The sequence below is a fragment of the Erinaceus europaeus genome, chromosome X (genome assembly GCF_950295315.1).
Source record: "Erinaceus europaeus chromosome X, mEriEur2.1, whole genome shotgun sequence".
In the NCBI taxonomy this organism is placed as follows: Eukaryota; Metazoa; Chordata; class Mammalia; order Eulipotyphla; family Erinaceidae; genus Erinaceus; species Erinaceus europaeus.
The window spans coordinates 112,659,541-112,683,043 of NC_080185.1; the positions used below are offsets into that span (position 1 = coordinate 112,659,541).

The window sequence follows — 23,503 nt, forward strand, 5'->3', positions numbered from 1 at the left end:
GGACTTTTCAAAATTAACCCAATCACCAAATAATGTGATGATAACAATAACTATGCATTGTCTTCTTGAACCCTAAGACAGCAGGAACCTCACATTTCCACTAGAGAGCCTATATTTCCCCCAGTCCTGGAACCTTATGGTGGGGCCCACTTTCCTGCATGCTTCTCTCAATTCAAATCAAATAATACTGCATCTGCGGATCGCAACCCAATCAACACAACGAGTGCCACCCCAGCATGCTTCACTTCAGACTGTGTCCAGAGACTTCAGGTGTGGAATGACAACCCTTCAACTTCAACACTCGGGTGAGACCTGTTCTTTCATAGTATTCTCTAATTCCATTCCAAGTGTTCCACTCCCCAATAAAGTCCCCAAACCTAGATACAGTCCAGGTCCCCTGAGATAGAGCATATGTTCACACATGCCCATAAACTAGGGGAAAATATATACCTGAAAGCTGAAGTAAACAAGAGCCTGCAGGAAATACCCCCCAACACCTCATCTGCACTATTCCAGCCTTTAGGTCCATGACTGTTCAACAATTTGTTTGGCTTTGTATGTTAACTCTCTTTTCAGCCACCAGGTTCCGGATGCCAGCACGATGCTGACCAGACTTCCCTGGACAGGCGACCCCACCAATGTGTCCAGGAGCTCTGCTTCCCCAGAGACCCACCCTACTAGGGAAAGAGAGAGGCAGACTGGGAGTATGGATCGACCAGTCAACACCCATGTTCCGCGGGGAAGCAATTACAGAAGCCAGACCTTCCCCCTTCTGTAACCCACAATGACCCTGGGTCCATACTCCCAGAGAGGTAGAGAATGGGAAAACTATCAGGGGAGGGAATGGGATATGGAGATAGGGTGGTGGGAATTTTGTGGAACTGTACCCCTCTTATCCTATGGTTTTGTTAATGCCTCCTTTCTTAAATTAAAAAAAAAAAAATCCCTGAGCCAGGTAGATAGCATAATGGTTATGCAAAGAGACTTATGCCTGAGGCTGGCTCCAAAGTCTCAGGTTCAATCTCTGGCCAGAGCTGAACAGTGCTCTGGTTAAAAAAGAAAAAAAAATCCCTTTTAAAATCTAATTTATTATTGAATAGAGACAGTGAAATTGAGAGGAGAGTGGGAGACAGAGAAGGGAAAGGAGATAGGCAGACACCTGTGGCACTACTTCACTGCTTGTGAAGCTTTCCTCCTGCAGGTGGGAGCCAGGGGCTTGAACTGGGATCCTTGTGCACTATAATGTGTGCACTTAACCATGTGTGCACAGAACCATCTTTCTAAAGCACCATCTTGGTGATGTCATTCCCCTATTAAATATTTATGGCTTTCTATATCTCTAAATAATGTCGAATTCTTGCTATCTCCTAAGTAAGTTCCAACCCCAAACTATCTTTCCATTATTCTCCTTTTCCTTCCTCCTTCCACCATATAAACGTTTCAGCCAAACAAAATCCCGTGTCCCTGTAACACCCTGATTCTGCATTTGGTTCAGGATTTCTTCTACCTGGAACACTTTTTCCCCATCATCACTGTTTTGATCTTTTCCCCAAATCATATCCCCCCATGAAAGAAAAAGCTGAAAATAATTTCTCCCTCCTCTATATTTCCACATCATTTCATCCTCTCCCCTGTTCCTTTTATTTAACTAGAACACTGTTCAGCTCTGGCTTATAGTGGTGCTGGGGCTTTTGATGCCTTGGGTAGGAAAGTCCTTTTACATAACCACTGTGCGATCTCCCCAGCCCCACTTTTCTCTTGCTAAACTTGTTTTCTACTTATTAGTAAACTTATATATACATATTTCTTAAAGAAATCCTCATGACTCTTCCCTCTCTATCACCCACTACACCCTCTCAATTGCTCTTCTCTATCCAATAATAAATAAATAAAAATATTTAAAAGAAGATCCTCATGAGGGGCAGGAATACATAGCATAATGGTTATGCAGAGTCTCATTCCTGAGGCTCCAAAGTCCCAGGTTCAATCCCCCGCACCACCATACACCAGACCAGAGCAGTGATCTGGTTAAAAAAAAAAAAAAAAAAGGCAGGCTGGCAGGCAATATTCATGAGAAACTCACATTAATAATGGTCAAATCATCAACTCTGAGACTACTGCATTCATCTTCCCCCCAAAAAACAATGTTTTGTGTTATTTATTCAAATTGCTTTGAATTAAAAATACCAACCAGAGATGGAGTTTTAAAAAAAAACAAGAAAAACCAACCAACAAAAAAATGTTCAAGCATTAAAAATGGAAAGAGTTCATGCCCAGTATAGGTTGCCACTGCCCTCACGCTACCAAAATCACTTCTGGCTGTATAACAAGTGGCGTGCGAGCAAACACACAATTATAAAATGATAAGCATACTAATCTTCCAAGCATAATGGCATAGTAAACCAAATTAAGAAGACAATAAATGAGATTTGATAAGGTATTTAGGGCCAATTCCCACCATTTATCTGAATAAACCCAATCTATCAGTTCTAGCTCTCAAACTACACAGTAACTGCTTTTCTCAGTATTCATCCTGGGCTTTTCTAGTAGAGCTTGACTGATTATCAATTACTTTAATTTTGAAGTTCTCTTCTTCCTCAGTTTCCTGAAGTAAGATCTTAGTTCTCTCCCCACCTTCCAGACTGCTTACTCTGCCTCCTCTCTCCCCTCACTGCCTTGCCCAGAGTGATGCACTCAGCCCACTTGTCTTCAGCTTTCTCTTTATTATCATGGTTTCAATTACCATCTACCCAACGTGATTCTCCAAATCACATACCAAGCACTTCTACCAAACTGTCTGCTAAATATTTTCACCAGCCCTGCTTTCTCTCCTGGTATGTCTATGGCCTTGTATTTTTTCTCTGCTCGAATTCAGTCAGACTGCCAGATCTTGTCTGTTCTTTCTTCACATATTTGTGGGAATCTGTTCCTTTTTATTCCCACCGTCATCATTCACTCTCAGCTTCGGATTTCCTGATTCTCGGAGGATAAAAATAGCCTCTTGACTCTCCTTTCACTCCTTTCTACTATTCACACAACAAATGACCAGGAACCCTAATACAAGTCTGGGCTGGTGCCAAATGCAGAGGCATTCCTGCAATAGGTGGGCAGACTAATCCTCCTGATCATGGCAATCACTGCCTAGCTCAGAAAGCTTCACCAATTCCCCACTGTTCAGGGTGCTCTAAAATATTAATCCTAACTACACAAATGGACTTATTTACTGTTATTCCCCTCATTTCACAACATATATACTTTCTTAAAGTCTGTATGTGGTTTTTTGGTTTGGGGGTGCTTTTTTTTTTTTTTTTTGGTCTTCACCACTCCAGGCCAACTGTTTAGATATAAAGGCAGAGACAGAAATACCACAGCACAGAAGCTGCCTTCAGTGTGGTAGAGGCTGGGCTAGAACCTGACTCATGACAAAGCAAGTGCTCCATTCAAGTGAGCTATATTGCAGGCCCTATTCAGTTTTGGTTTGTGCTCCAAAGCAGAGATGACTATCGTTCAAGTTGGTAACTCCTATGAGAAAAGAACTAGACTAGACAATCAGAATAAAATCATGTTCTTAGAATGAAACCTAGAAAAAAAAGTTTTGGGATCACGTACAGGTTAAGAATGTGACTGCCAGGAGTCAGGCGGTAGCGCAGTGGGTTAAGTGCAGGTGGCGCAAAAACCATCGTAAGGATCTGGGTTGGAGCCCTGGCTCTCCACCTGCAGGGGGATTGCTTCACAGGCGGTGAAGCAGGTCTGCAGGTGTCTATCTTTCCTCCCCCTCCTCTCTCCATTTCTCTCTGTCCTATCCAACAACAACAATAATAACTACAACAATAAAGGCAACAAAAAAGAATGAATTAAAAAAAAAAAAAAAAAAAGAATGTGACTGCCAAAATACCTGAATGTGCCTGTAACCAAGCAGAATATGCAGAAACCAAGCAGAGGTCAGTTGGATATAAAGACCAATAAGCAGGGCTAGGGAGACAGCATAACGGTTCTGCAAAAGCCTTTCAAGCCTGAGGCTCTGAGGTCCCAGGTTCAATCCCCAGCACCACCATATGCCAGAACTGAGCAGTGTTCTGGTCTCTTTCTCTCTCTCAGTATCTTTTCCTCTGTATTTACTCTTTCTCATTAAAATAAAATAAGTAAAAATAAAAAAGACAGAGAAGGGAAAAATATAACGTGTTATATATTTTTTAACATTATAAATATGTAATTTAGGTAAGCACACACTAAAATTAGTCTGATTAACAAATAAATCTAGGGTCCCATTCCCACTTCAAACTCAATTTCACTTCCCAACTGCAGGAGTCATGATTCTAAATATGCTACGGAAGAATTCAGTGGATTAAAAAAATATACATATGTATATGTAAGACTGGGGAAACATCATAATGGTTCTGCAAAAGACATTCATGCCTGAGGCTCTGAGGACCCAGGTTCAATCGCCAACACCACCATCAGCCAAAGCTGAGCAGTGTTCTGGTCCTTCTCTGTCTCCCCCTTAATTAAATATCAATTCTCCCTTAAACTCTACATATGATCAAAATCCTAACGCATTTCTGTTGCATATAAATTGACTATATATTGATATATGTGTGTGTGTGTGTGTGTGTGTGTTTTTAGACTATATTGTTGGTCAATCTGGCTCTGTGCTCATTATTTTAATAACTATAACTTTATAAGCTTTTATATGTGGTAGTATACGTCTTCTAACTTTTTTCAAGATGGTCTTTGTTATTTCTGACCCTTTGGACTTCCAAATAAATCTGGGACCTGGTCTATTAGGAAAAAAAAAACAAAAAAAAAAAACCCTGGCAGCCCAGTAGGTGGCACAGTGGATCGATAAAGCATTAGTCCCTCAAATATAAGGCCTAGTTTAATGTGCCAGAACAATGTTCTGGTCCGAGAGCACATTTTGAAATATGTTGGTGGCTGATGAAACAGCTCACTTGGATAGTGTGCTGCTTTGCCATATATATACAGCCCAAGTTTGAGCCCAGCCCCCACTGGTCTCTTTCTCTGTCTCTCTCTTTCTCTAAAAAAACAAAACAAGGAAGTCGGGCAGTAGCGCAGTGGGTTAAGCGCAGGTGGTGCAAAGCGCAATGACCTGCATAAGGATCCTGGTTCGAGCCCCCAGCTCCCCACCTGCAGGGGAGTCGCTTCACAAGCGGTGAAGCAGGTCTGCAGGTGTCTCTCTCCCCCCCTCTGTCTTCCCCTCCTCTCTCCATTTCTCTCTGTCCTACCTAACAATGACATCAATAACAGCAACAACAATAACTACAACAAGGACAACAAAAGGGAGTAAATAAATATTGAAAAAATAATAATAATAATAATATATTTTTTAAAAATCTGCTGGGTGCACCTCAGGAGATGGCACAGTGGATAAAAGATTGGACTCTCACGCATGAGGTCCCAAGTTAAATGTCCAGCACTGCATGTACCATTAATAAATAATACTTTAAAAAAATCTATTGGGGGTAGGGGGTGTAACACAACAGTTACGCAAAGACTTTCATGCCTGAGGCTCCAGTCCCAGGTTTAATCCCCAGCACCACCATAAAACAGGTCTGAGTAGTGTTCTGGTAAACAAACAAATAAATCTATTGGGGCTGTGATCAGAATTGCATTTAATCTCTATGTATCAGAACTGACATCTTGAGTGAGGAGATAGCTTAATGTGTTAGAGAACAGAAACTGCATGCCTGGAGCACCTCAAGTTCCAACTTTAATCCCTGGCCATAAGTGAGAGTTGAGTGGTACTCTGATCTCTCATAAAAATAATTCTTAAAAAAAAAAAAAAAAGTAACTGACTTTCTAATGATGAACCTTCAAATTCATAAACACATTATCTTTCTCCATTAATTTAGCTCTTCTTTCATTTCTCAGTAATACTTTAATATCTAAGCAGGCTTTATTCCAAGGTTGGATGTTTTCTGAATTTAGTTGCACTGACTTTTAAATTTGATTTTCAAATTGTTGCTAGTATAAAAAATGGACCATTTTATACATCATTAGTCCCCAACTATAAGGCATATTAGAATGTCAAATATAACAGCAAAAGAAAAATCACAAATTTGAAAATAAAGCTCTAAATAAGACAATGGGTAGTAAGCAAGAGAGCTCACCTGAAAGAGTGTGCCTGCTTTGTCTTGTGGACAGCCCAGGCTCCAGTCCAGTTCCCACCACACTGGAGGAAGCTTCAATGCTGATATCTTTGCCTCTCTCCCTCTGTCTGTCTCTATCTCTATCTATCTGAAAGGGAAAAAAAAAAAAAAAAGTCAGCTTAGCCGTGAAGTCCCAGCGGTGACTAAAAAAAAAAAAAAAAAAAACAGTCCAATGGACAGTAAGAAAATTCAAAAAATCACAACATATTGAAAACTACATAAAACCAGGCCAGTGAAATAGCTTTGGGAAAAAAGTGTGCTGCTTTGCCATGTGTGCGAGCCAGGTTCAAACCCTGTCCCCTCCACACGAAGGAAGTGTTATGGTCCCTTTCACTTTCTCTTCCTCTTTCACTCTAACTCTATCTTAAAATATAATTTAAAAAAATATTACAATCAATTCACATAAAAATCACAACATACAATTATAGTTCAGAGGAAAATCACATTTTAAAAGGGGTATGAGTAGATCAAATACTGATACCTAAACCTCTAACTTAAAATTGTAAAACATCAGAAATGCAGAAAAATTAGTAAAAAATATTAATATGTGAACATGAATAGAAAGTACAGAGCTACTCCATAATCTTAGCACAGGCAAGTTATTGGTTGTGCAGACCAGGAAAAAAAAAAAAAAAATCAATGAAGTTAACTACTTTAGTCATTAGAGAAAATTAGTATTTTAACTAGTATATCTGAAAATTTTAATTTTTCTAAAATAGTTTTTGTATAAAAAATACCTCAAGAAAAAGACAAAATTACTTGTTATCATGAAAGAAACTATTAAGTAAGTCAACTCACCAAAGGACACCAGGCACTTTCAGACAAATTCTTTCAAGAAACAGGCAGTCTCTTTTAAGTACAACTTGTTTCAAAAAGAATACTCCCCCAACTCTGAGATTAGCATAAGCTTGTTATCAAAGCAAAGGCTGGGGGGGGGGGGGGTATGACAAAAACAAAGGGATGCACAAATCCAGGAAATCATAAAGATAGTTTAAAAGAGAACATCTACTAAAGCAATTTATCACACCAATTATATACAGCAAATGCACTAGAAAAATCAACTCCTATTAAAACTCCAAAATGATGAGTAGAAGAAAACTGAGATAGTATCTACTTCTGCCTACAAAACCTACTACAAATATTATATTTAGTGATAAAATATTGAAAGAAAAAAGCTCATTAATGGGCCGGGGAGACAACAGTTGGTTATGAGAAGATTTTTGTGCATGAGGCTCTAAAGTTTCAAATTCAATCCCTGGCAGAACTGAGAAATGCTCTGGTCAAAAGCAAACAAAAAATAGTCCAGGTGGGGGGGGGACAGCATAATGGTTATGCAGAGACTGGGGGGGGGGGGGCGGCAGTAGTGTACATGGCGCCAAGCACAAGGACCTGTGGACCTGCGTCTGGTTCAAGTCCCCGGCTCCCCACCTACAGGGAGGGTCTGCTTCGCAATCAGTGAAGCAGGTCTGCAGGTGTTTATCTGTCTCTCTCCCTATCTTTTTCGATTTCTCTGTCCTATGCAGCAGTAGCAACAAAAATGGGGAAAATAGCTGCCAAGAGCAGTCACCAAGCCCCAGCAATAATCCTGGGGGAAAAAAAAAGTTTTAATTCAAAGAGACTCTCATGCCTGAGGCTCCAAAGTCCCAGGTTCAATCCCCCACACCATCATAGCCAGAGCTGAGCAATACTCTGGTTAATATATATATATATAATGTATGTATGTATGTATACACACACGGATGTCCTTTTATCAATGATCCTAGTCAGTACTGGGCTAGAGACTGATCAGTGCAGTAAAAACCCAAACAATGGAGACGGGCCAGATGGTGGCTCACCCAGTAGAGAGTACACAATGTCAGGCAAACATTTTGAATTAAAGTGATGCTATACTTTATTATCCAGAATTTCCATTTTTAACTTAGCAAGACTATTTTTAAATCATATTTCAGGGGGAGGGGGTAGACAGCATAATGGTTATGCAAAGACTCTCATGCCTCTCAGGCTCCAAAGTACCAAGTTCAATCCCCCCAAGCCCCACCATAAGCTAGAGCTGAGCAGTGCTCTGGTAAAAATAATATTAATAATAAATAGATAAATCATATTTTGGCATATTTAAAAAGAAAATTATGAGAAATGGGTAGGGTGTTCCTAAGACTATATATTCAGGATCCTACTGTAAATTGCTTTTCTACTCAAAGCTACTCCATCTTTGCAAACAATGTTGTCTTCTGCCAACAAGACTATTGGAATTCTTAAAATGTACCATTAGCTTTTTTTAAAAATTTTATTTATTAATGAGAAAGATAGGAGGAGAGAGACAGAACCAGACATCACTCTGGTACATATGCTGCCAGGGACTGAACTTGGGACCTCATGCTTGAGAGTCCAGTGCTTTATCCACTGCACCACCTCCCAAACCACCCAGTAGCTTTTATTATTGTAAATCAAGAATAAATAAACTTACAAGGGACGGTGAAGACAATCACTTGAATAGTGTGCTGATTTGCATTATATATAGGTGACCTAGGTTCAAGCCTGGAAGGATATTTGGGTACTCTGGTCTCTTTCATTTTCTCCCTTAGCTTCTATCTAAAAATCATAAAAGAAGCTTTAAAAAGGGGTGGGGGCTCTAGCAGCTGAGGTGATGGCTCAACAGCTAGTGTTGGACTGACACTGCAGTTCAATCCCCAGCACCACATAAACCAATGTGATGCTCTGACTTCTCTGTCTCACTGAAGCTCTAGCTCATATGCAATAAATCTTAACAAAAAACGAAACTCCATTATCACCTATGGCATTTTTTCTTCCCAGTCAGACACCCAACTTGACAATTCTGCCTTTAGTTGTGTTGTCTGGCAGGAACTAACTCAACAATGTAAAAAAGGGTTCTGCCCAAGCTTGTGCAAGTGCCAGTAATGAAAACGACATTATGGCTACTGCCCAGACAACGCTGTCTATCTCTCCTTCTCCAGTTCTCTCTGTATCATATGCACCCTCTGTTAGGAGGAGGAAAAAAAAAAAAAAAAAGGCCACCAGGAGCAGTGGAGTTGTGCCAGTACCTAGTACCAGCAATAACCTTAAAATAAGCCAGGGGAAAAATAACTAAAAATTCTGAAGGGGGGTTGTCAGACACAACACCATGTACAAGGACAAAGGTTCAAGCCCCTGCTCCCCACCTGTAGGGGGCAAAGCCTTATGAGTAGTAGAGCAGTGCTGTAGTTATCTCTTTCATTCTTCCTTTCCATCCGCTCCCCTCAAATTCTCTGTCCTATAAAATATCTATCTATCTATATTTATTTATATAAAATAATTTTCTGTCGAAGTGGTAATAGATGTAGAGATGACTTAGAAAGGAAGTGAAGGCAGGACCATTGAAAAAACAGATTGATATAGTTACAGAATCAGCCCATATCTGTGACCTTGGGAGAACTACTATAGTTTCCAATGGAAGGGGATGGAGACACAGAACTCTGGTGGTAGAAACTGTATGGAATTATATCCCTTTTTAAATCACTAATTTAAAAAAAAAAAAAGAAGAATTTTCTTAAGAGGCTGGCAAAATAGCTCACTTGGGACTTTTTTTTTTTTACCAGAGCACTGCTCAGCTCTGGTTTAGGGTGATGCAGGGGACTGAACCTGGGACTTTAGAGCCTCAGACATGACATTATGCTGTTCCCCCCAAAAAATAGCTCACTTGGCACGTACATGGCCCAGGTTCAAATCTGATACCCACTGCATTAAAGGTCTCTTTCCTTCTCTCTTGATCTTTCTTTCTTTTTTTTTTTTTTTTAATATTTATTTTATTTATTTATTCCCTTTTGTTGCCCTTGTTGTTTTATTGTTGTAGTTATTATTGTTGTTGTTGTTGTTGGATAGGACAGAGAGAAATGGAGAGAGGAGGGGAAGACAGAGAGGTGGAGAGAAAGATAGACACCTGCAGACCTGCTTCACCGCCTGTGAAGCGACTCCCCTGCAGGTGGGGAGCCGGGGTCTTTCTTTCTTTTTTAATTTATTCATTTTTTGGATAGAGATAAAGAGAAATTGAGAGGTTAAGAGGAGACAGAGAGGAAGACACATGTGAGTGGAGGTAGATAGCATAATGGTTATGCAAAGAGACTCTCATGCTTGAGGCTCCAAAGTTCCCAGTTCAGTCCCCCACACCACCATAAACCAGATCTGAGCAGTGCTCTGGTAATAATAAATTAAGTAAATAAAATTAAATTTAAAAAAAATTAACACAAGTAGAACCTGAAATGTAATTTGCATATCGCACCAAAGTAAAAGACTCTGGGGTGGGTGGGTGGGTGGGGACAATACAGGTCCATGAAGGATGATAAATGACATAGTGGGGGTTGTATTGTTAAATGGGAAATTGGGGAATGTTATGCATGTACAAACTATTGTATTTACTGTTGAATGTAAAACATTAATTCCCCAATAAAGAAATAAATTTTTAAAAAAATTAAAAAGAGAGATAAGAGACACCAGCAACACTGCTTCACTGCTTTGTGAAACTTCCCCTCCACCTACAGGTGGGGACCAGGGGCTTGAGTCTGGATCCTTTAACATTATAATATATGCACCCAACCAGGTGCACCACCATCTGGCCCCCTTTTGATCTTTCTATCTGGAGGGAGGGGAAAAAAAGAATAAAAACTCTAAAGAAAAACAAACACATTTAGTTATAAAGTGATCAATCATTAGATCAGCACAGTACAGGTATAAAGACAGTCAATCATATCAATGAAATCAGAAGAGACCAACTAGAACAGATGTGTCTACATGAGACCATGCTACACCCTCAGGGGAGAAATGCTGAACCACTGGGCAAACCCATATAAACATATATAATTAGATCCCTACATCATACAATAAAAATATTCCAGATAAATTAATGACCTAAATTGAAAACAGTATCATTATAACCTTGGGGTAAAGGAATAATTTCCTGCAGTCACAAGAATACATAAGCCATAAAAGAAAACAACAGTTCTACTCAGTTGTCCGGGAGGTGGCACAGTGAAAAAGCTTTGGACTCTCAAGCAGGAGGTCCTGAGTTCGATCCCCGGCAGCACATGTGCCAGAGTGATGTCTGGTTCTTTCTCTCTCCTATCTTTCTCATTAATAAATAAATAAAATCTCAAAAAAAAAAAAAAAAGTTCTACTCAGAACAAGCAAAATCAACTCTTTAAACAAAACTAAAAAATAAGCACAGATTGGTAAAAGGTAACTCATATTTTGGATAATAAAAGGATATTCATAAACCAATAGAAAAAGGTAGCAAAAGAAAAAAGACCAAGGATAGGTAGAAACAGTCCATAGAAAATGCAAATGGACAAGAAATACAGTGTGTGTGTGTGTGTGTGTGTGTGTGTGTGTGTGTGTGTGTGTGTACCTCAGTGATCTAAGAAAAGGAAGATAGACAGTAAAGACACACCATTTATATGAAACAGACTAGAAAAAAATTGCTAATTTTAATCTTTTGGCAATAGTCTGGAGAAACAGAGGCTCAAACACAGTTGGTGGAAGTGTCAAATGAAACACAATTTGGCAATTTCCAATGAAGTTGATAAAACCACCAAGTCTTCAATGCAGTTATTCTACTTCTATAATCCTAAAACAGAAGAATCCTCTATAAGGATAATCACTGCGGTGATGTTTGAAATTGCAGAAAACTGCAAAGAATTCATGGTCCTACCACAAAACTAGATAAACAACAGTATATTTTATAAACTTGGAATACAATAAAATAAAAGAACTACATTAGCAGTGTTCAAACTTCTTGGTCTTGGGTCTCTTTACCATTCTTCAAAATTGAAGACTGCTAACACCCAAAGAGTTTTTGTTTGGGTGGGTTCTACCTATAGGTAGACATTTTTTTAAAAATATTTATTAGCAGCCTGGGAAGAGGCACAGTGGATAAAACACTGGACTCTTTTTTGAGTGTGAGGTCCTGAGTTTTCTCCCCATCCAACATCAATGTGCAAAAGAGTGCTACTCTGTTCTTTTTTTAAATAAAAAAGTAAATCTCAAAAGTATTAATTCATTAAAAATGATAAACCCACTATATGTAATGAGTAACATTAATTTTTAAATGCCTTATCTTTCAAAGCAAAAGTACTTAGAAAAAAGAATGCTATTGTTCTGTATTTTTGAAATCTCTTTAAAAACAGGCTTAATAGAGGACATGTGGATTCCCATAGCTGCTTCTTGTTCAATCTATTGTGACACTGAGTGTCACAGAGCCTCTGTTACATATTCTCACAATATAGAGAAGAACGCAGCAGGAAGAATCCTAGGAATTCCTGGAGCACATTTTGAGACTCACATATACACAGCACTGAAAAAACAAAAACAAACAAACAAAAAAAACCCTCAAAGCCACACCAGGCTGAGTGAAAAATAAACGTAAAAGGGGCCGGGTGGTGGCGCACCTGGTTGAGTGTACATGTTACAATGCACAAAGACCCAGGTTCAAGCCTCTGGTCTGGTCCTCACCTACAGGGGGAAAGCTTCATGAGTGGTGAAGTAGTGTTGCTCGCTCTCTCTCTCTCTCTCTCTCCCATCTCCCCCTCTCTCCCCTCTCTCCCTCCCTCCCTCCCCCTCCCCTCTCTATTTCTGGCTGCCTCTACCAAATAAAGATAATACAAATAATTTTTTAAATAAACGTAAAATAGAACACACAGTAGATACCACTTGTGTTAAGTTAAAACACACAAAGCAGGGGGTCGGGCGGTAGCGCAGTGGGGTTAAGCAGACATGGCACAAAGCACAAGGACCGGTGTAAGGATCCGGGTTCAAGCCCCCGGCTCCCCACCTGCAGGGGGGTCAATTCACAAACAGTGAAGCAGGTCTGCAGGTGTCTATCTTTCTCTCCCCCTCTTTGTCTTCCCCTCATCACTCCATTTCTCTCTGTCCTATCCAACAGCGACATCAATAACAACGATAATAATAACCACAACAATGGTAAAACAACCAGGGTAACAAAAGGGAAAAAATGGCCTCCAGGAGCAGTGGATTTGTGGTGCAGGCACCGAGCCCCAGCAATAACCCTGGAAGCAAAAAAAAAAAAAAAAAAAAAAACACAGAGCAACACTTGATATTGTTTTTGCTATGTACATACTGAGGACAGTGGAATGATTCTGTCAAAGAAAAGACTGGAAGGGAATAAGGACAAAAAGTCAAAGTAGTAAATAAGTAATAAAATATCTAGACCTGTCAAATCTGGAGATACTTTTCAGTAATTCTGAAATATTTCATTATTCAAGATTTTTAAAAATATTTTAGCGGGGTAGATAGCATAATGGTTATGCAAACAGATGGTCATACCTGAGGCTCCAGAGACCGAGGTTCAATCCCCGCACCACCATTAGCCAAAGCTGATCAGTGTTCTGGTTAAAAAAAAAGAAAGAAAATATTTTCTTTGCTTTATTTTAATGAGAGCGATACAGAGAAAGACAGAGACCAGAGCATTGCTCATCTCTGGCTTATGGTGGTGCTGAGGACAGAACCTGAAACCTCAGAAGCTCAGGCATGAGAATATTTTGCATAACCATTATGCTATCTCCCCAGCCCCACTATTCATGGCTTTTAAATATATAGTCTTTTTATTATACCTCTCCTACATTGACATTACTGCAACCCAAAGTCAGGTTTCTTCAAGTGTTCTAATAACGCACATTATAGCAAAGTAAACCAGTTGGAACAACAACAACAACAAAAAAAATCATGCCTCCTCTTTGACTAAAAATAGGTGATCAGGGAAATATCTCAACTAATACAGCATCACACTTTCACGCCTGAAGTTCCCAGCACTTTATGTCTCTGTCTCTTGTGAAGCTCTCTCATGTGTAATGAAGATAAATCATATGTAGCTAGCTAGCTAGTTTTAAGATACTTGGATATTACATAGTGTTCCTTGGAGGGCAGACAAAACAGTTCACTTGGATAGTGTGCTACTTTGCCACATGTGCAAGCCAGGTCACATTAAAGGAAGCTTCAGTGCCATGGCTTCTTACCCCCCCCTCCATATGATAAAGTCAGTCCAGAACAGTGAAGTCCCAGAGATGACCAAAAACAAAGAGGAGGTGGAGGGGAGGAGAAAGAGGCCAGATGGTGGCTCACCTGGTTAAACACTTACATTACAGTGTGCAAGGAACCAGGTTCAAGCTCCTGGTCCCCACTTACAGGGGAAAAGCTTCAGGAATGGTAAAGCAGGACAGGAGTCTCGCTGTCAATTTCCCTATCTTCCCCCTCTCCTCTCAATTTCTGTCTCTAAAAACATTTTTAAAAATTTTAATAAAAAGGGGAAGAAGGAGAGGGAAAGTAAGTTATTTGGGAAAAAAAAAAATAGCATGCCAGTGGCACAGTGGATAAAGTGTTGGGCTCTCAAGCATGAGGTTCCGGGTTTGATCGCATGTACCAGAGTGATATTCTGGTTCTCTTTCTCTTCTATCTCTTTCATTAAAAAATAAATGGGGGGGGGGGGGAGTCGGGTGATAGTACAGCAGGTTAAGGGCATGCGGCGCCAAGCGCAAGGACTCTCCTAAGGATCCAGGTTCGAGCCCCCAGCTTCCTACATGCAGGGGGTTGCTTCACGGGCAGTGAAGCAGGTCTGTAGGTGTGTATATCTTTCTCTCCCCCTGTCTTCCCCATCTCATTCCATTTCTCTCTGTCCTGTCCAACAACGACGACATAATTTCAACAATAACAAGAAAATAACAAGAGCAACAAAAAAGGGGATAAATAAATATTTTAAAAAATTAAATTAAATTAAATTAAATTAAGGAGTCGGGCGGTAGCGTAGCAGGTTAAGCACACATGGTGCAAAGCGCAAGGACCAACTTAAGAATCCCGGTTCGAGCCCCCGGCTCCCCATCTGCAGGGGAGTCGCTTCACAGGTGGTGAAGCAGGTCTGCAGGTGTCTATCTTTCTCTCCCCCTCTCTGTCTTCCCCACCTCTCTCCATTTCTCTCTGTCCTATCCAACAAGGACAGCAATAACAACAACTACCACAATTAAAAAAACAAAAAGGGCAACAAAAGGGAATACATATTTTTAAAACTTTAAAAAATAAGATTTTTATTTTTCTATTTTTTTAATTTTTCATTATTTATTTTCCCTTTTGCTGCCCTTAAATTTTTTTATTTTTAAATTATCTTTATTTACTTTTTGGATAGAGAGCCAGAAATTGAGATGGAAGGAGGAGACAGAGAGGGAGAGAGACAGAGAGACACCTGCAGCCCTACTTCACCACTCGTGAAGCTTTCCCCCTGCAGCTGGGGACCAGGGGCTCGTACCTGGGTCCTTGGGCATTGTAACGTGTACTCAACCAGGTGTGCCACCGCTTGGCCCCGATAAAAGTTTTATTTATTTATTTATTTATTTATTTATTTATTTATTTATTCATTCATTCATTCCCTTTTGTTGCCCTTGTTGTTTTATTGTTGTGGTTATTATTGTTGTTATTGATGTTGTCATTGTTGGATAGGACAGAGAGAAATGGAGAGAGAAGGGGAAGACAGAGAGGAGGAGAGAAAGATACCTGCAGACCTGCTTCACTGCCTGTGAAGCGACTCCCCTGCAGGTGGGGAGCCAGAGGCTCGAACCGGGATCTTTACACCGGTCCTTGTGCTTTGCGCCACGTGAGCTTAACCCACTGCGCTACCTCCTGACTCCCCCGATAAAAGTTTTTTAAAAAGAAAGAAAAAGAACACAACAGGCGTAGGAACAGACTTGCCATATTCCAATCAGCAAAGGGTGAGGCTACCCTGGGGACTACCCAGCTCTGTGGTATGTATACCGGTATGTATAGCCCACACCTTGGCCAAAGAACAGTGACTACACATCTGAAGAGCTCAACACTTTTCTACTACAGCGCCACTCCGTAACCAGTAACCAATATTATTACTTTTAAAGATAATGACCACGTGCCAGGTAATGCTTGGGAACAAAATGAGACTGCCTACATCCACAGTTTAGAAAAGACAAAAATACCAACAGTTAAAATATAATAGATTAGATGCTAAATTGAAGATGTTCACATTGCTATGCAACCGAGAAGGAGAGGCCTGCAAAAGTGGTAGCATCACCGCCAGAATGAAAACAAGAAGCAATTTTTGTTTTAGGGGCTCTGGGTTGAAAAGAAAAATGTGTTGTTGTTGTTGTTGTTTTTCACTAACTAGTACTAGGCAGCTAGTAAGTAATTAATACTTGATTAATTTGGTTAGAGCCCTGCTAAGACAGTAAGATACTAGGCAGAGATGGTCAATAGGCAACTGAAAATGCTAGACGAGAAACTAGAAGCAAGGGAGGAAGGAAATGAACGCTGAAATTAGGAAAGAAATAAGAAAAAGAGGACAGAGGGTTGACCTTGAGGCAAATTCCACTACAGAAGACAGAGAAGGCACCGCCAAGTTTCTGTAACACAGAAGAGTTTTAAGAGACACACCCACTGACATGCTGGGAAACCATTTCCCAATTTGGAGCAATGCAAGACTTAGGAGTACATGGGATGAGAGAATAATATTGGTGAAAGGAAGAGATGGCAGGTGAGGTCTGAGTAAGATGAGCAAACCCAGGAATGTTTATAAGGAGAGAGAGGGAAAGACAGCAGCAGTTAGAGAGCAGTGATGCAAGCAGCTGAATCACAGGCAGCTCTGTCCTCCATCCCAGAGGACAGGCGGGGCTCACACTCAGAGCAGCTGTGCCTGAAGGCAGCCAACCTCCTCCTCTGCACCCCACCCTGGGAAGGGGCAGAGGGAAAGCCTAGGTAGAGACAGAAACAAGGGGAAGCGGAAGGAGAGAAACAACTGCTTTTAAGCAGGTCTTCTATTCTTCAGGCTCAATTAAGAGATTAGGTAATCTGCTGAGGGTGAGTGGTTTCAAGGAGCAGATGAGAAGTAGCAGTGTAAAAAAGAAAGTCTAGAAGCACCAGTGTGCACAAACACTAATAATGCAAAGTCATCAGTGGCAGCACAAATTCAAAAAGCAATCTGAAAATTTCAGAAAGCAATCTGAAAATAAAAAGTAACTTCACTGTGAGCACATTTTAAAAAGAAAGCTTACATTTATCTGAAACAAATAGGAGCTAAAAACTGACACCTCATATAGCCCAGATGCTGCAGCAATAAGGTATTCCACCAGTTTCCGGAACACCAAGGTCTATGCTCGTAGGCAAAAAGCATTTGATAGTTCATTGCTTCAAACAGAAACCCTTCTAAGCCATACATTATTTTCTTAAATTATATAACTTGAATGGAATTTAACCTTAACCTCGAACACCCATTCTCACTGCACCCAAACATCTATTCCTGCTGCACTTGTATATGCAGCAAAACAATTCTCCCCCTTTTCAGAGCTCGTCTGTGTCTTTCCCGGCTGTTAAGATAGAAAGCAACTGGTTCTTCTAAGTTTACATTTGCCCTCAACAACCACAGGTGGCCTTAACTTCTAGTTGGCCTCCTATAGCTGTTTTTCCAACTTTTCTGCACCAGGGTTGATCATAACAAATGTGAGAATCACCAGTTCCTCCCCTCCTCTCATGGAACATCACTGCTCTGACGTGCTGCAGTGCAGAAAGAGACCAGAACAAGTTTAGAGGATTTACTCTACCTACAGGTTTACATAAAATTCCAGGAACTGCATTCCCATGTGTGCAGCAACGATGGTCAAAATACCAGCAGAAGGGCAGTGAAATAGCTCACTTGGATACCATGCTGCTTTGCCGTGCATGCGACCCAGGTTCGAGCCTGGCTCCCACTGTATTGACCAGAGTTTTGGTGTTATGGTTCTTTTTTTTCCCCCTCACTCTCTGCCTCTCTGTCCTATTTCTGCTAGTAAAAATAATAATAATAATAATAATGATAAATATAAAGCAGAAAGATTGGCACAGTAAACAGCATTAGCTGCTCTCTCAAACCAAAAGGTGGACATTCTCATCTGGGAGAACAGGACCAAGTAAAGTCCACTGCTTTTAAAAATAATCACTCTAGGGGGAGCAGGCCGTAATGCAGCGGGTTAAGTGCACATGGCATGAAGCTCAAGGACCAGCATAAGGATTCCCTCGGCTCCCCACCTGCAGGGGGGTTGATTCACAAGTGGTGAAGCAGGTCTGCAGGTATCTATTTTTCTCTCCCCTTCTTCCCCTCCTCTCTCGATTTATCTCTGTCCTATCCAACAGCAGCAATAACAAGGGCAACAAAATGAGAAAATGGCCTCCAAGAGCAGTGGATTCTTACTGCAGGTACTGAGCCCCACCAATGACCCTGGAGGCAATAATAATAGTAATAATAATAATCACTCTACTAACCAGCTTTTCAAAAAACTGAGTTCCATGGGCATACTTACATGTTCATTCCTCACTTTGGTAACTCCCAGCTCTAGTCCTATAATTTTCAATAATGGTAAAATCAAATGCTAGGAACTTCTCCCTATTTGCCTACTACAAAAATTATAATAACTTTGGGTAAGAAGGTTATTTGGGGTAAGACAAGGGTAGGAAAAAAAAAAAAAAGGAGCAGCTGTCTAAGAGACCCATCATTCCAAGAGTAATGAAACTAGCTTAACTTTTAAATAGAATATTCAAGATAACCAACCATTCAAGTAATGAAAACATGGGTCAATGTACTACTCATTATTTCTTTCCCCCACCCTTTGTCTTCTGGTCATCATGACTTTTTCTGATAGAGACAGAAAGAAGCAGAGTGAAAGAAGTCACAGCACTGAAGCTCCCTTCAATGCAATGGGGGCCAGGCTCTAACCTCGCTGTGCACAGGACAAAGCAACATATCATCCAAGCCAGCTATTTTACCAGTCCCTATTCATTATTTCTCAACTCCTCAAACATTTGTGAACTCAAGGGAACTACTAAATGAATATAAAGCCCAGTTAAGGTGTGTCATCACCTGTCTCTCCTGCCTTCCCACTCCCAAGGAGTGTAAGCCTGTCCACTCAGCTACTTTTCCAACATGGACACTCTCTAGTCTGAATTCTCACTACTCCCCTACCTACACTATATAATATATATAGTATATGTATACCTATACTATATATAGTCAAGACCGGTTTGTTTTTTTTTAAGAAGCTTCACCCTTGACATATCCTTTCTCCATCCCTACCTCCACCCAATGAAGTCCTTCCTAACCTCCAAAGAGCATGTCCATCAGGAACCTTGCCTTGTTGTCATCAGCTGAAACCCCAGTAAATGGCTGGATTGTCCCCACAGCACTTTAGTGTATTGCACCTCCCTTCACCGATCGCTGGGGGAAAGAAAAAAAAATCGAACTTAAATGCTCTGTCTGCATTCCAGAAACCTTCCCCCCCTTTTTGTTACCCTTGTTGTTTTATTGTTGTAGTTAATTATTGTTGTGCTTGATGTCGTCATTGTTGGATAGGACGGAGAGAAATGGAGAGAGGGAGAGAGAAAGGCAGACACCTGAAGACCTGCTTCACCACCTGTGAAGCAACTCTCCTGCAGGGGGGGACGGGGGGGGGGGGGGGCCTCGAACCGGGATGGGATCCTTAAGCTGGTCCTTGCGCTTTGTGCCACGTGCACTTAACCCGCTGTGCTACCCCGCCCAACTCCCCCCAGGAACATTTTTAATCTTTCTTAGCACCTAGCATTGCGAACTTTGGGCTGTAGAGCTGGGTTGCATGGATTCATTCAAAACTACTGTAAGGGAAGGACTCCCATCTTGGAAACTTTTCAAATCAAGGAGAGAATCTAACTACCATGACAGTCACATACACAAAATATACTGCAGACTGGGGAGACAGCATGATGGTTATGCACACGACTTCCAAGCCTGAGGCTGAGGACTCATGCTCAATCCCAAACACCACCATCAACCAGAGCTGAGCAGTGCTCTGGAAACACACACACACACACAATGCATCGCACACTGCATCGCACACACATACACACACACATACACACACACACACACACACTGCATCGTACTGTACTGTCTTTTAGTGTGACAAACTTTCTACCCTTTTCTTACTGCTCCAAATCATCAACCACCACCAACAGATCACTAACTCAAATAATCCTTTTTTCAAAAGTTGTTTTCCAAATAAATGACCGAAAAAACTGAAAAAACCCTCTTTCAAAATGTCATTCCTCTGCCTTCGGGCTGTGCGTTTTGCACTCTTTCCTCTATCGGTGAGACCGCATTTTATTTGCTATGTCTTTATTCAGATACTGGAGATGGCAGTGATTGTTGGGCAACGTCATTAAGGAGACCCCAAAAGGCACCTCTAACTTTGCTCCCGTGAAGAGAAAATGGGCGAGGGTTCCACTGGCCTACTGCCATCCGCCCCGCCAGCCTTCGAGAAGCTACAGCGCCGGGAAGAAGCACCGGGTGGCGGGTGCTGAGGGAGCAGCAGATGGCCCCGGCGGTTGTCTGCTGCAGCTCAGTTAAAACGCAGCGGAAGCGGCAGCCAGTCACGGGGCTGAAGGAGGCAGGGCAGGAAGGTGGCGCTGCCGCGGAGTTGCCGCAGCCCGAGCTCCCATCATGGCGGCGAGGGCAATGGCCGCCGTGGGGAGCGAGCACGCCCCCCTTAGCGCGCACACGCCGCCGTGCCGGGCTTCCAGGCTCCGTCACCGGAGCCGCCGCCGCCGCGAGCTCTCCGACCCCCCCTCACGGGCTGTAGCGGAATTTTCTCTGCAGACGCCGCCTTCAAGATGGCGGCTCCCCCTCCCGGCAACCCCCTCAATCGTCCCCTGCAGCAGGCGCCGAGCCGCCGCCATCTTTTCCCCCGTCCCTCCCCCCCGCCGATATTTACATAGCGAAAATCGGCCCGGCCGGCCTGCGGCCTTCACCTCATGCCTGCAGCCTTCGCCTCCTCGCCAGGCCTCGCCCCGGCGCCGTGCCCCTCACCGGCCGCGGGGCAGACATGAAGCCCCTCGGCCGCCTCCCGGGCCAACGGGCAACCCTCTCCCAACCCCCGCCCGTTTGCGAAGCGCGCCTCCGCCGCCACTCGGGGCAGCCGGGCTCCTCCCCGGGCCTAACTGCGGCCTCCTCGGGGCCTGCTCGGCGCCGCGCGCCAGACCGCCCGGCCTAGTGCGGAAGGGGCGCCTTGCGGGCCGCCGACCAGGCCGGGACCAGGCCGCTGCGCGCGCGCTAGGCCCCACGGCCACGGCAGCGCCCGGAACTCACCGGACGGGCGTGCAGGCGGTCGCCGACGGTGGCGGGTGCTGCAGGCCGGCCTTTCTCTGGAGCACTGGGCCGGGCTCCGGCTGGTGGGGCGGGCGGAGGGAGGGAGGAGGGGCCGAGCTCGAAGCTGACAAAAAGCGGCCCAGCTCCCCGGCACGGGCCCGCCGTCAGCACGTCACGTCACCGCCCGGGAGAGAGACCCAGGAAAATGCGGAAGGGTAGATAGGCCCCCTCCTCCGCCCGGTTGGTCCCCCCGGCGCCCCGGGTCGGCGCCGTTCACGCCCCGCGGCCGGGGATCCCAGTGGCCTCGCTGCGGCGGGGTCTCCGGCGGCCTGAATCTCCGTTACAGCGCCCCCCTTCTTTCCACCTCCTCCGCGCTCCCGCCCGCCGCCGCCGCTACACACGCGCGGCTGCCGCCACCTCGGCCGTAAAGCCCGCGTGGGGCCGCGGTCTGCGACCCCGAGGAGCTGCAGGCGGCCTACCCCGGCCGCCCCTCACCGTCGCCCGTGGGCCGCGGCCGCCCCCCGGGCCCTCCCCGGAGACCTACCGCCTCTCTGTGCCCGTTCTGGCCGAGGCGATGGCTCGAGTTGTTTGCAGGCCCTCAGACCCCCGCCCGCAGTAAATGTGTTTTCTTCATCCCTGTGGCTGGAGAAGATAAATTTAGCAACCCCCGCCGTCCCCTGCCTTGCTTACCCAAAAAAAAAAAAAAAATTTAATTTCCTTGAAATGAAATGAAAATAGGTTTGCCAACCTAAGTGGTTATGTGGGCAAGAGGAAGGGGAGAAGGGTTATCCCAGAACAACTACCAAAACAAACTACAAAACGTTTCGTTTTGTTTTGTTTTTAAGCACTCAGAGAACCTAACAGATTTTGTTACTTTGGGGTGGGCGAGTAGTACAAGAAAAAAGGTTACACACATATGGACACTGGTTTCGTACACTGCAGTAAGGAATTTCTCATATAGAGGTTCTATAGTCTGTTTCCGAGTTTGGATGCCTTATGAGACCTAAATCTTAGGTAATTATTTCATAAATAATGGGTTTTTTCACATTCTATAACGTAGTGAGAGGTAACAGAATTGGGTATGGATGGTCTGTTTTGGTTTTCGAACTATTTATAAGCCTTTCAAAGTTTAGGAAACACCAAGGAAAGGGAAATTACGTATTTGATTAAACAAAGCACCAACAATTTTCTGTTAATTGGTTTTGAAATTTTCAACTCCTTCCATGATGAACTTGGAACCCAAGCTGTGTTTAAAAGGGGTCAAGGAGATAGCTCACACATTTTCTTGTGTGAGAACCTCCCCAGCCACCACATAGGAACACCATGTACAGGGAAAGTGTCACCATCCCTGCTGTGGTGTCTTCTCTCTTGTCTCACCGGCTATTCTAGGGAAGAAAAAACAAAAAAAAAGTCCCAGAGTCCTGGGATTCTGCTGGCTATAAGCAGCAGTAAAGCCCCTGCAGCAATAACAACAAAGACAAAAAGAAAGAAAAGAATTACTAATTAATCAAAAATCTTCAACTCAACACTAAACGTTAGGTAACACTTTTAAAGAGTAAAAAGCACAAATAGTATAAAGCAAGCATGTAGCATACTGGGTATAAACTATCTAGAAAATGGAGTCGGACGGTATTGCAGCAGGTTAAGCGCAGGTGGTGCAAAGTGCAAGGACCAGCTTAAGAATCCCTGTTCAAGCTTCCGGCTCCCCACCTGCAGGGGGTCGCTTCACAGGAGGTGAAGCAGGTCTGCAGGTATCTTTCTCTCCCCCTCTCTGTCTTCCCCTCCTCTCTCCATTTCTCTCTGTCCTAACAATGACTTGAATAACAACAACAATAAAAAACAAGGGCAATGGGAGTCAAGCTACCGGTAGTGCAGCAGGTTAAGCGTAGGTGGCGCAAAGGGGAAGGACCAGTGTAACGATCGGGGTTCAAGCCTCTGGCTCCCCACCTACAGAGGAGTCGCTTCACAGGCGGTGAAGCAGGTCTGCAGGTGTCTGTCTTTCTCTCCCCCTCTCTGTCTTCCCCTCCTCTCTCCATTTCTCTCTGTCCTATCCAACAACAACAATAATAACTGCAATAAGGGCAACAAAAGGGAATAAGTAAATAAATAAATATAAAAAACAAGGGTAACAAAAGGGAAAATAAATATTTAAAAAATTAAAAGAGCAACAAAAGGG

General features: G+C 42.9%; 1 protein-coding gene across 5 annotated transcripts in view; it reads right to left on the reverse strand.

Annotated features, from left to right (window-relative positions):
- The window catches only part of ZFX (zinc finger protein X-linked), a 55,676-nt gene extending 33,783 nt beyond the window's left edge, over positions 1-21,893 (reverse strand). The window contains exons 1-2 of one of the 5 annotated variants that reach the window (XM_060182821.1): positions 21,328-21,846; positions 13,497-13,558 (exon numbers count right to left, since the gene is read on the reverse strand). The gene's annotated coding sequence lies outside the window, so the exon portion shown is untranslated. The other 4 variants (XM_060182824.1, XM_007534077.3, XM_060182822.1 and 1 more) reach the window with 4 other exon arrangements.
- Between the last annotated feature and the right edge of the window lie 1,610 nt (positions 21,894-23,503).